Source organism: Pseudorasbora parva, chromosome 12, assembly GCF_024679245.1.
Source record: "Pseudorasbora parva isolate DD20220531a chromosome 12, ASM2467924v1, whole genome shotgun sequence".
Classification (NCBI taxonomy): Eukaryota; Metazoa; Chordata; class Actinopteri; order Cypriniformes; family Gobionidae; genus Pseudorasbora; species Pseudorasbora parva.
In genome coordinates this window covers 7,158,146-7,169,243 of record NC_090183.1, presented here as the reverse complement: position 1 = coordinate 7,169,243, position 11,098 = coordinate 7,158,146, and the positions used below count along the sequence as shown (strand labels likewise).

The 11,098-nt window shown below is 36.0% G+C and overlaps 1 long non-coding RNA gene across 1 annotated transcript; it reads right to left on the bottom strand.

Moving 5' to 3' along the window:
- Window positions 1-4,462: 4,462 nt before the first annotated feature.
- Window positions 4,463-10,889, bottom strand: LOC137093911 (uncharacterized). Its single transcript, XR_010908573.1, has 3 exons — window positions 10,435-10,889; window positions 8,155-9,473; window positions 4,463-5,281 (listed from the first exon to the last, which is right to left on the bottom strand). It is a non-coding gene; the product is annotated as an uncharacterized lncRNA (long non-coding RNA).
- Between the last annotated feature and the right edge of the window lie 209 nt (window positions 10,890-11,098).

The window sequence follows — 11,098 nt, the reverse complement described above, 5'->3', positions numbered from 1 at the left end:
TCATGGTTTATGAGGACATTATCTGGTTTACTGACTGTTGTACGTGACGGCAGTATAATATAGTTCTCAACACTTGTGTGTGTTTACTCATGGTTTATGAGGACATTATCTGGTTTACTGACTGTTGTACGTGACGGCAGTATAATATAGTTCTCAACACTTGTGTGTGTTTACTCATGGTTTATGAGGACATTATCTGGTTTACTGACTGTTGTACGTGACGGCAGTATAATATAGTTCTCAACACTTGTGTGTGTTTACTCATGGTTTATGAGGACATTATCTGGTTTACTGACTGTTGTATGTGACGGCAGTATAATATAGTTCACAACACTTGTGTGTGTTTACTCATGGTTTATGAGGACATTATCTGGTTTACTGACTGTTGTACGTGACGGCAGTATAATATAGTTCTCAACACTTGTGTGTGTTTACTCATGGTTTATGAGGACATTATCTGGTTTACTGACTGTTGTATGTGACGGCAGTATAATATAGTTCTCAACACTTGTGTGTGTTTACTCATGGTTTATGAGGACATTATCTGGTTTACTGACTGTTGTACGTGACGGCAGTATAATATAGTTCTCAACACTTGTGTGTGTTTACTCATGGTTTATGAGGACATTATCTGGTTTACTGACTGTTGTACGTGACGGCAGTATAATATAGTTCTCAACACTTGTGTGTGTTTACTCATGGTTTATGAGGACATTATCTGGTTTACTGACTGTTGTACGTGACGGCAGTATAATATAGTTCTCAACACTTGTGTGTGTTTACTCATGGTTTATGAGGACATTATCTGGTTTACTGACTGTTGTACGTGACGGCAGTATAATATAGTTCTCAACACTTGTGTGTGTTTACTCATGGTTTATGAGGACATTATCTGGTTTACTGACTGTTGTACGTGACTGCAGTATAATATAGTTCTCAACACTTGTGTGTGTTTACTCATGGTTTATGAGGACATTATCTGGTTTACTGACTGTTGTACGTGACGGCAGTATAATATAGTTCACAACACTTGTGTGTGTTTACTCATGGTTTATGAGGACATTATCTGGTTTACTGACTGTTGTACGTGACGGCAGTATAATATAGTTCACAACACTTGTGTGTGTTTACTCATGGTTTATGAGGACATTATCTGGTTTACTGACTGTTGTACGTGACGGCAGTATAATATAGTTCACAACACTTGTGTGTGTTTTTTCATGGTTTATGAGGACATTATCTGGTTTACTGACTGTTGTACGTGACGGCAGTATAATATAGTTCTCAACACTTGTGTGTGTTTACTCATGGTTTATGAGGACATTATCTGGTTTACTGACTGTTGTACGTGACTGCAGTATAATATAGTTCTCAACACTTGTGTGTGTTTACTCATGGTTTATGAGGACATTATCTGGTTTACTGACTGTTGTACGTGACTGCAGTATAATATAGTTCTCAACACTTGTGTGTGTTTACTCATGGTTTATGAGGACATTATCTGGTTTACTGACTGTTGTACGTGACGGCAGTATAATATAGTTCTCAACACTTGTGTGTGTTTACTCATGGTTTATGAGGACATTATCTGGTTTACTGACTGTTTGACTGTTGTATGTGACGGCAGTATAATATAGTTCTCAACACTTGTGTGTGTTTACTCATGGTTTATGAGGACATTATCTGGTTTACTGACTGTTGTACGTGACTGCAGTATAATATAGTTCTCAACACTTGTGTGTGTTTACTCATGGTTTATGAGGACATTATCTGGTTTACTGACTGTTGTATGTGACGGCAGTATAATATAGTTCTCAACACTTGTGTGTGTTTACTCATGGTTTATGAGGACATTATCTGGTTTACTGACTGTTGTATGTGACGGCAGTATAATATAGTTCACAACACTTGTGTGTGTTTACTCATGGTTTATGAGGACATTATCTGGTTTACTGACTGTTGTACGTGACTGCAGTATAATATAGTTCTCAACACTTGTGTGTGTTTACTCATGGTTTATGAGGACATTATCTGGTTTACTGACTGTTGTATGTGACGGCAGTATAATATAGTTCACAACACTTGTGTGTGTTTACTCATGGTTTATGAGGACATTATCTGGTTTACTGACTGTTGTACGTGACGGCAGTATAATATAGTTCTCAACACTTGTGTGTGTTTACTCATGGTTTATGAGGACATTATCTGGTTTACTGACTGTTGTACGTGACGGCAGTATAATATAGTTCTCAACACTTGTGTGTGTTTACTCATGGTTTATGAGGACATTATCTGGTTTACTGACTGTTGTATGTGACGGCAGTATAATATAGTTCTCAACACTTGTGTGTGTTTACTCATGGTTTATGAGGACATTATCTGGTTTACTGACTGTTGTACGTGACGGCAGTATAATATAGTTCTCAACACTTGTGTGTGTTTACTCATGGTTTATGAGGACATTATCTGGTTTACTGACTGTTGTACGTGACGGCAGTATAATATAGTTCTCAACACTTGTGTGTGTTTTTTCATGGTTTATGAGGACATTATCTGGTTTACTGACTGTTGTACGTGACTGCAGTATAATATAGTTCACAACACTTGTGTGTGTTTTTTCATGGTTTATGAGGACATTATCTGGTTTATTGACTGTTGTACGTGACGGCAGTAGGGTTGCTCATTTTGACCGTTTAACCATTAACCGATAATACGAATTTTGACCGATTAACACTATCAGTTAAAGTTTTTGTTTGTTTTTTTCTTACTCACAGGGCGCTTCGTCACGCAACGAACCACACGTGCCGACACAGACATATTTCGCAAGATGAAGCAATGGGAAAGAAGAAGCAGACTGTGTAGGACTATTTTGACAGAAAGGGTGACGAAGTTATATGCAAAAATAAGCTACGCGGTATTACAATACAGCATACAAACTCCTGACTGGTGGAGGAAAGCAAATGAAAGTCGCTTCCCGAGGCTGGCCGCTCTAGCGAGGCATCTCTGTATTCCCTGGCCATCAGTGCCATCTGAAGCCTTGTTTAATGCTTTTCGTTGTGTGGTTTTGTCCGACAGCTTATGAAAAATCTCGGCCCGAGTCCGACTGAAGCCCTTGTTTTTTTTTTTTTGGCTTACATTGTTATTAGCCATTAAAATAGTTTTAGTTTTGTTTTTAATGTCAAAGTAGTTATATTTCGTTTTGTTTCTTTGTTAAGTTAATTTAGAAAAATTATCAGAGCATTTTTTTTGTTTGTTAAATTAAAGTTACATTTTTTTTTAAGTGATGACCAAGCAACCAGCGGCTGACAGTGAGTTAACCACATGTTTAAAAAATTTAGCCTCTCAAATCAACTCTTGACTTGTCTTGCCTATAATAAAATCCATAGATATAACACTTCAAGCATCACAATGTTAGTTAATTTAGCCTACTATAATATTAGGCTACCTCCACATAAAAAGGCATTTTTGACGAGTTGAGGCAGGCTGATGCTGCTCGCAACGGCGCTCGCAAACGAAACGAGCTAAACAACCTAAATTTAAAAAAAAAAAAAAAAGAACATGCAGTTTCTGTTATACCTTACACCTCTGCAAAATTAATATAAATCAGATCTTCAATTCCCGCAGTATAGCCCATATTTAACAGAGTTCACATCAACGAAAGCAAAAGATTCAAGATGCATTTTATTCAGCAGCTCAGTTCAAATTCAAAGACTGCAATATGAGAGAGAGCGATTTAATTTTTAAATTGAAATTTATTAATTTTAATCAAAGATGAATGTGATTTTGAGCATCTAAGACTTATTTAAAGTTTCATTTACGGCCATTTGCGTTGGCTTGCTTTACTTACATTTGCACCAATGCGTGTTGCAGCGCCATCATATCTGACTATCATATCTGCCTAGCCCATAACACGCCCTCACACACGTTTATTTTTTAACCATTTGCCAGGAGTAAAATTGACACATGTGGTTTAAACAACCAGATACATTTACATTTGTCCGGTTTTGTCTGAAATGCTTTCAGACCACCTTCTGAATTAGTTTGTTTAGTGATCGGAATTAAACGTGCAGTATGCAACTTTTGGCCACTAGGGGTCACTCATTCAAAATAATAACAACTGACGTACTTTGGTGACGTCGGGAAAGTGCGTGGGCTCATGGGAGTTGTTGTCATTATTGCCACTGTCAACCAGCGAATCTGGCATCTCCAGCAGAAAACATGTTCACTGACAAGGTAATTGTTACATTACATCTCTATTATTGTTAAGTTTAGTTACGGCTTTTCACTTTATGTAATGTCAATCTAATGAAATAGCAGCGAGCTACCGTTACTTAACAAACTTATCAGTAACGTTAGCTAATGTGTGAGACAGAATGTTGTGCGAGTGGTCGCTATATAACATACCTATAAGTTGGTAGGCTATGTTGACATATTAACCGTGCATCATAATTTGAGTTACTCAAATTATAGATATGTTGACATGGCATCCGCGATTGTCGAACATTCTGTATATCAACTGTTCAATAAGGAAATAAATTTCAATTTAGTTTATCATTAACGTTACCAACATTAAACATAGTAAATGAGAGAACCAGCACCAGCTGTTGTTTATTGGAACACGCGCTGTGTCGCTCCCCACGTTCATCAATCATTCTAATAAACATTTATTTTGGAACTCAGAGATATATGAATAAGTAGATCATTATTAAATCAATATTTTATGTAGCTAGTATTAACATATGATAAAAGTGACGGTCACCTTATATTAATTGACCAAGATAGTGGCATATTACCTTATGAAGCTAACGTTACTTTCTCCAGCTACATATAAAACCAATAATAGCTCGTCCATCTGCGTTTTACACATGACATCATCGTGTCACCAAATATACGGATAGAAATACTTTTGAATCAGTTTTTAAAAAAATAGCTCTTTCAGTCTCCAAAAACAGAGAATCCGCCTGTTTGAAAAGCCGATACAAAATGTATAACGTTACGCATTCAGCTAAACGCGTCTCAATGTGGTCAAGATCGCTATGCAATATGCAAACATACAGCATGTTATGATTATATGATTATTATGTTAGCTGAATGGTTACTTAAATGACCTGTTTATTAAAACGAAAGCGAGATCAGCATATCTCTCTGCAGTCCGAGCTTGTCACGAAGATTTCACCATCTTTCAAAGGCTTTTCCAAGGTTTACACGTCTCTTGCTTCTTCTACTGTCCCAAAATCTTCTCGGGTCATTTTTTTCACCCGTACGTTTGCGCTTTGTTGAGCTGGCAAAACATACAGGCAAAGAGTAGTCATGATCCATTATCATACAGACTTTTTTATACGGGGGTTCCCCTTATACTGTCAGTGTTCCTCTTTGAGTTTGGCGGTTCCGCCGAGTTCGCAGGAAGCAAGACGCAAACGTGGATATGACGTGAAAGACGGGCGACATAACGGAAATAAAGACACGGTCCGTGTCTTCGAATTAAAATATTAATTTCTCTGGATTTAGAAGTTAATTGGAACTGTCGGGATAATGTAAACACACAACTTTAAAAAATATATAACATAGATATAGTGATCTTTTATATTTTTAATGCTGAAACATTACATATTGTGCCTTTAAATAGGCTACGTCTCGAAAGACTCCCGGAAGGCATTCTCCTGGTCATTTCGCAATCAGATAGATTCCTGGTCAGAGAAAACCAATGAAGGAACCAGTTGTAAAAAGGCCATAACTCTAGCAGCTGCTGAAGACACGCGCGCTGCTTTGGCACGGACTCTTGTCTTGACAGTCGCGTAAGCTAATATGGTCTCATGTTGTTTCCACTAGCGCAGCACATTGTTTAATATTTCAATTAATAAAATAAATATAAAACAAAGGAGAAGCCTAAAAAAGGTTCGAAGCCTGGCGCGAGTTTAGGTATGACGTGAAAATTTACATGGAAATTGACCTGAAGCCCGGCCCTAGGGCCGTAAAAAAAATTGGGTCCCGTCGGGCATAAATGCAGAGCTCTAGTGTAAATATATGTTCTGTTGTTCAGCTGTTCTGGATGTTCTGCTGTTTGCAAAATAAAATAAACACATTATTCACAGACACTCGTCATTTGTATTTTTATGTAATGCCAATTCAGTATTATAATCTTATCAGTTAACGGCAGGGCTGTGAATCTTTGGGTAGGCAGCAAATCGATTCGATTCACATTTCAAAGGTTTTCTATTTGATTCAAGAAGAATTTTTGCCAATTAAGAACGATTTGAGACGATTCACATTAAAATTACGATTTGATTTGATTAATTTGATTCGGTTATGCATTTTCCTATATACATTCATAGGATTATTAAAATGTTTCCCCTAATGTGTCTTAGTCAGGGTGTGAATTACACAGCGGCCTTCAGAGGTAACACTTTACAATAAAGTCCATTAGTTACCATGCACTAATAATGAACTGCACTTATAAAGTACTGCATTTATTTATCTTTGTTAATACTAATTTTACCAATTAGTAATGAATTATTAAAATCTTGGTAACATTAGTTAATGCACATATGAACTAACATGAACAAACCATGAACAGCTGGATTTTTTATGTTAACAAAGATGAACTAATGCACAGCAGAGGTGTTGGTTCATGGTTAGTTCATGTTAACTAATGCATTAACTAATAAAACAATGTGAACTGTTACAAAAAAAACAGTCACACTTTACAATAAGGTTTTATTAGGTACAATTAGTTATTGTATTGACTAACATGAACTAACCCTGAGTAGTTCATTTGTTACTGTATTTGTTAATCTTTGTTAATGTTAGTTAATAAAAATCCAGATGTTCATGGTTTGTTCATGCTAGTTCAGTGTATTAATTAATGTTAAAAAGATTTTAATAATGTATTAGTAAATGTTGAAATTATCATCAACAAAGATAAATGCTTCATAAGTGCAGTTCACTATTAGTTTGTTAACTAATGTAGTTAACTAATGAACCTTACAGTAAAGTCTTGCAAAAAAAATTCCATTGTTAATGTTAGTATTTAGTTGAGGAACCAAATACATCATAATCCAAAAAATAAAATAATATAAGCTACTGTATGCCAATGCCATCCTTCCTAAATAATAAGGGTGCTCTGATCAGGTTTTTTGGAGCCGATTGCTGATCACATGAAGCAGTATCTGCCGATCTGATCACAGATACCGACCTATTTGAAGCCTTCTTTTTATCATATAGAATTATTTATAGGGAATTTTACAGATTATTTCTGAAAATGGGGGAATTCCCCCCTCATAGATGACTCTTGTTACACATTATCTCACTTAAATCTTTGATTATGCAGTGCATTTTTGTTTTTAAAGAAAAAGTTTTTTAGGTAGGTCTAAAATTAGTATTGAGGTAAGAAATACTAAAGAAATTTAATAAAGAATCAAATGTAAATTAATATTGGTCTTCCCTGAATAAATTAGATTAATCCTTACAAAAGTTGCAAAAGCTAGTCATTACAAAAAAACAAAAACAAAAAAAGTTAGTCCTTATAAAGTTGCAAAAGTTAGCCATTCAAGAGCAGTGAGTTTCATTAAGGTTCATCAAACAACAAGACAGAGAAACTGAGAGACAGCAGCAGTTTATTCGACTGCTTTCACTTTAAGAGCGAATACAGAGACGGTTATAGGCTACATGCAGTTACACAAATGTTAACGTTCATTCGCGAGTCACGACAGGGTTTATGCAGATACTCGTCAAGATGGTAATTTAGTACATACATTATGTGTTTATTTGATCATTGCAGCGCAATTTGTACTTGCAAACTTTTTGTGAGATGGGCTGTTTGTGTGTGTCAGGTGTGTGTGTTAGATTACGGTCTCTTGGAGAGCGCACGTGAGTGCTGAGTGAACACTGGCAATACTTAAAAATAAATGCAAATAAACTTTAATAAACTTTAGCGACGATGCGACACTGCCTCGATTGTGCAAGTGGCGAATCCTGTGTCAGCTGTGCAGCTCGATTTTAGTCCAGATGCGATGCGCTAATGTGAAGCCATTTGAGAATTTTGAGTGAAAGAGAGAGCAAGCGCACGCGGTGATTCACTCGCACTGTTTGTAAGTCTCACAGAAAGTTTTCAAATGTCTTTGTAAGTTATTTAATAATACAATATAATTATTTTACCTGCGCCGGAATGAGACTCTGCCGCTGCATGTCATGCCCTCGCTCTCACGACGGTCGAGCGTCTTTGTGTCGTCAGCATGAGATCAGTTTGTGAGATCGGCCTTTTTAGAGACCGCCGATCAATCTTCCCAAAGCGATAATCGGCCGATTGAGATCGGTTGCCGATCGATTGGAGCAACCCTAAAATTTACATAAGGCAAAATTTTAAAAGGCCTTAAAAGTATTGTTAGTTAATGCTGAATGTTGTGTATGATAGTGTTAATGGCCACACAACCTTACTAAAGTGTTCCAGGAATTAAACATGCAATGCTTCAATGGAGAGGAAATATCATGAACTTTTCCAGCTAATCCTAAACTAACTTTTCTTCACAGAATAGAAAGAAAAGCCTCCATGTTCCCTTTATACAGAGCATTTTCCTTATGACGATTGTGAAGTAAACGCACCGGTGTCTACTGTTGCGATAGTACTGGACACAACTTTAATGCGCCTCTGATTGACAGATAAACCGCACGCTCTTATTTCAGTGTTGGAAATGTTGTAGTTACTTTAGCAGTTTGCTACGTATATTCAGTTAAACGATATTAAGTTAAATTTCATGTATCATTCATCAGAACTGTACATATGCATTTTAGACACTTACAAATGTGTTTGCTCCGTCCATGCAATAAATGTGCGTCTTGAATAAGCAGGGTTTTATAGTGAAGGTGGTAAAGAGCGAGCACGTCTGTGTGAAGAGCTGTGCGGATGACGCAGCTGTCACACTCAGAACAACGTCTCTATTAACTCACGCATACAGTAGATATAATCAAATGTTTATTTTAAAGCACTGAATCGTTATTGAATCGTGATTCATCCGATTCTTAGCATTTTACATCAAGTGTTGGTTGAAATTAAACATTCACGATTCAAAATACATGTTTCAAAGATCGATGCATATGCATCGTCAGGATTTGTAATCGATGCATCGAGAAAACGAGTGAAACATTACACCCCTAGTTAACGGTTAATAATCGATTAATGAGCATCGGTTGTCGGTCGGGAAAATTAACTGAAATGAGCATCCCTTCACGTCAGTATAATATAGTTTAATACAGACTGTATTTCTTGTGAACCATTGTGTATCTAGTATAACAGAAGTTTACTAATTAAGAGATAAGGTTAATGGGAAACAAACAAGCACACACACACACACAAACTTACCTTTGCTTTGATGGATTAAAATATCACCTGAATATTATGTCTTTGTCCTTCCTCAACTTTGCATGGATGTATGCATCTTTTAGAGGATTTGGTCCTCTGGTCCGATGACTCAGAATCACTACAAAATATCATGGCAAGTCAATTTTTACAGATAAACAGTATAATATTAATAAAGTTTAGATAATTGAGTAATGCTTTTTGTTTGAAAATGACAGTTTTTAAACAGTTATTTATATTTACTCTCTATCTATATATATTTCTCTCTATATATACCATATGTATCATGTATGTATGTATGTATGTATGTATATATATATATATATATATATATATATATATATTATACACACACATATACATATAAAACATTTTTAATTTAAACCTAAAAATAACACAACAAAAATCAACTTTGATGTCATGATTTTATTATGATTTTTAAATGGGTTTAACATAATGCAGCTTAAAAAACAGTGTAATGCTTATTTTTTGTAATACTTTGTAATACTTTTTTCGTTCGTGACATTCGCTTCTTTCTTGTTTTTTTTTTTATCTCTGCAAGGGTAAAATGTAATCGAGGATTAAAAAAATAATAATAATGTAGAAATGTTGAGATTGCCCGCTCCAGTCTCAAGGCCGAAGCCAGGGGAGCGAGAGAAAACCGCCCCGCGTTAGAGTGCATCTCGGCCGGCTACACCTGCGAGCTCTCCCGCTCCGACCGCGGGAACTGCCGCGACCGCACAAAAAGCGGCATTACAGAAGATTGTGCTTATTCATATGGCGATTTACTGTATTATTTGAGCTTTGAAAAACAATCATATGGAAACAATTTATCGCAGTGTTTTCTTTTTAGAAGCAAAGCCCTATATGCAGTGTGCTCTGTCCAAGGCTGCTTTATTTCACAATGATATATATTTAATTTAAATTGGGATCTAACGTTACATAATCTTTGCGTCTCAGAGCCGATTCTACAAGCAGTGCTCCTCTCACGCGCCATTGCTACAGTTTTAAGTAATTAAGTTAACATTTGCAAACTTAAACTAACGAATTTAATCTATATGTAAAAGATATAAAGTACTTACTTGTTTCACCATAGATCTGGCTGCTGTGTTGTTTAATGAAGCGCTGAAAATCTGCTTGCTGGAACATTACGCTGCATCCGGCAATATAGCGCGGGATTTTGTGTGTTATTTGGCGCCAATGTGTGTATATTTCAATACCAATTCCCACATCCAGAGGCGCTGTTCAGCATACACATACACACATCATGGTTTAAGAGACCATGTTCATCAGCGTTATAAAAAAGGCAGGGAGTGTCATAACAGTAAAATAGCAACATTAATTAATTAAAGTAGTAATATAGTAAACATACAATCATTAATAGTTTTTTTTATTATTATTAGTCAATAATTATAACAATTCAAATTTCCAGAATTACGAGACCACTAAAATGGTCTCATAAACCAAATGGTCTCGTAATGCTGGTATGTAAACCTGAAAATTGGTCTCATAAACCACATATGCCAACTCACACACACACACAGAGATGATTCAACTATCATTCGCATGTGTAAATCCTTAGTCTGGGACACCCCTAGTATATTTCTATTATATATAAATATTAAAAAAATATTAAATATATACATGCATGTGTATATTTAAATATACAAAATAATTAAACACAATGAACATACATATTAGCCTGAAAAAGCCAGACCCACATCAAGATGTTTGGTCTGGAAACTC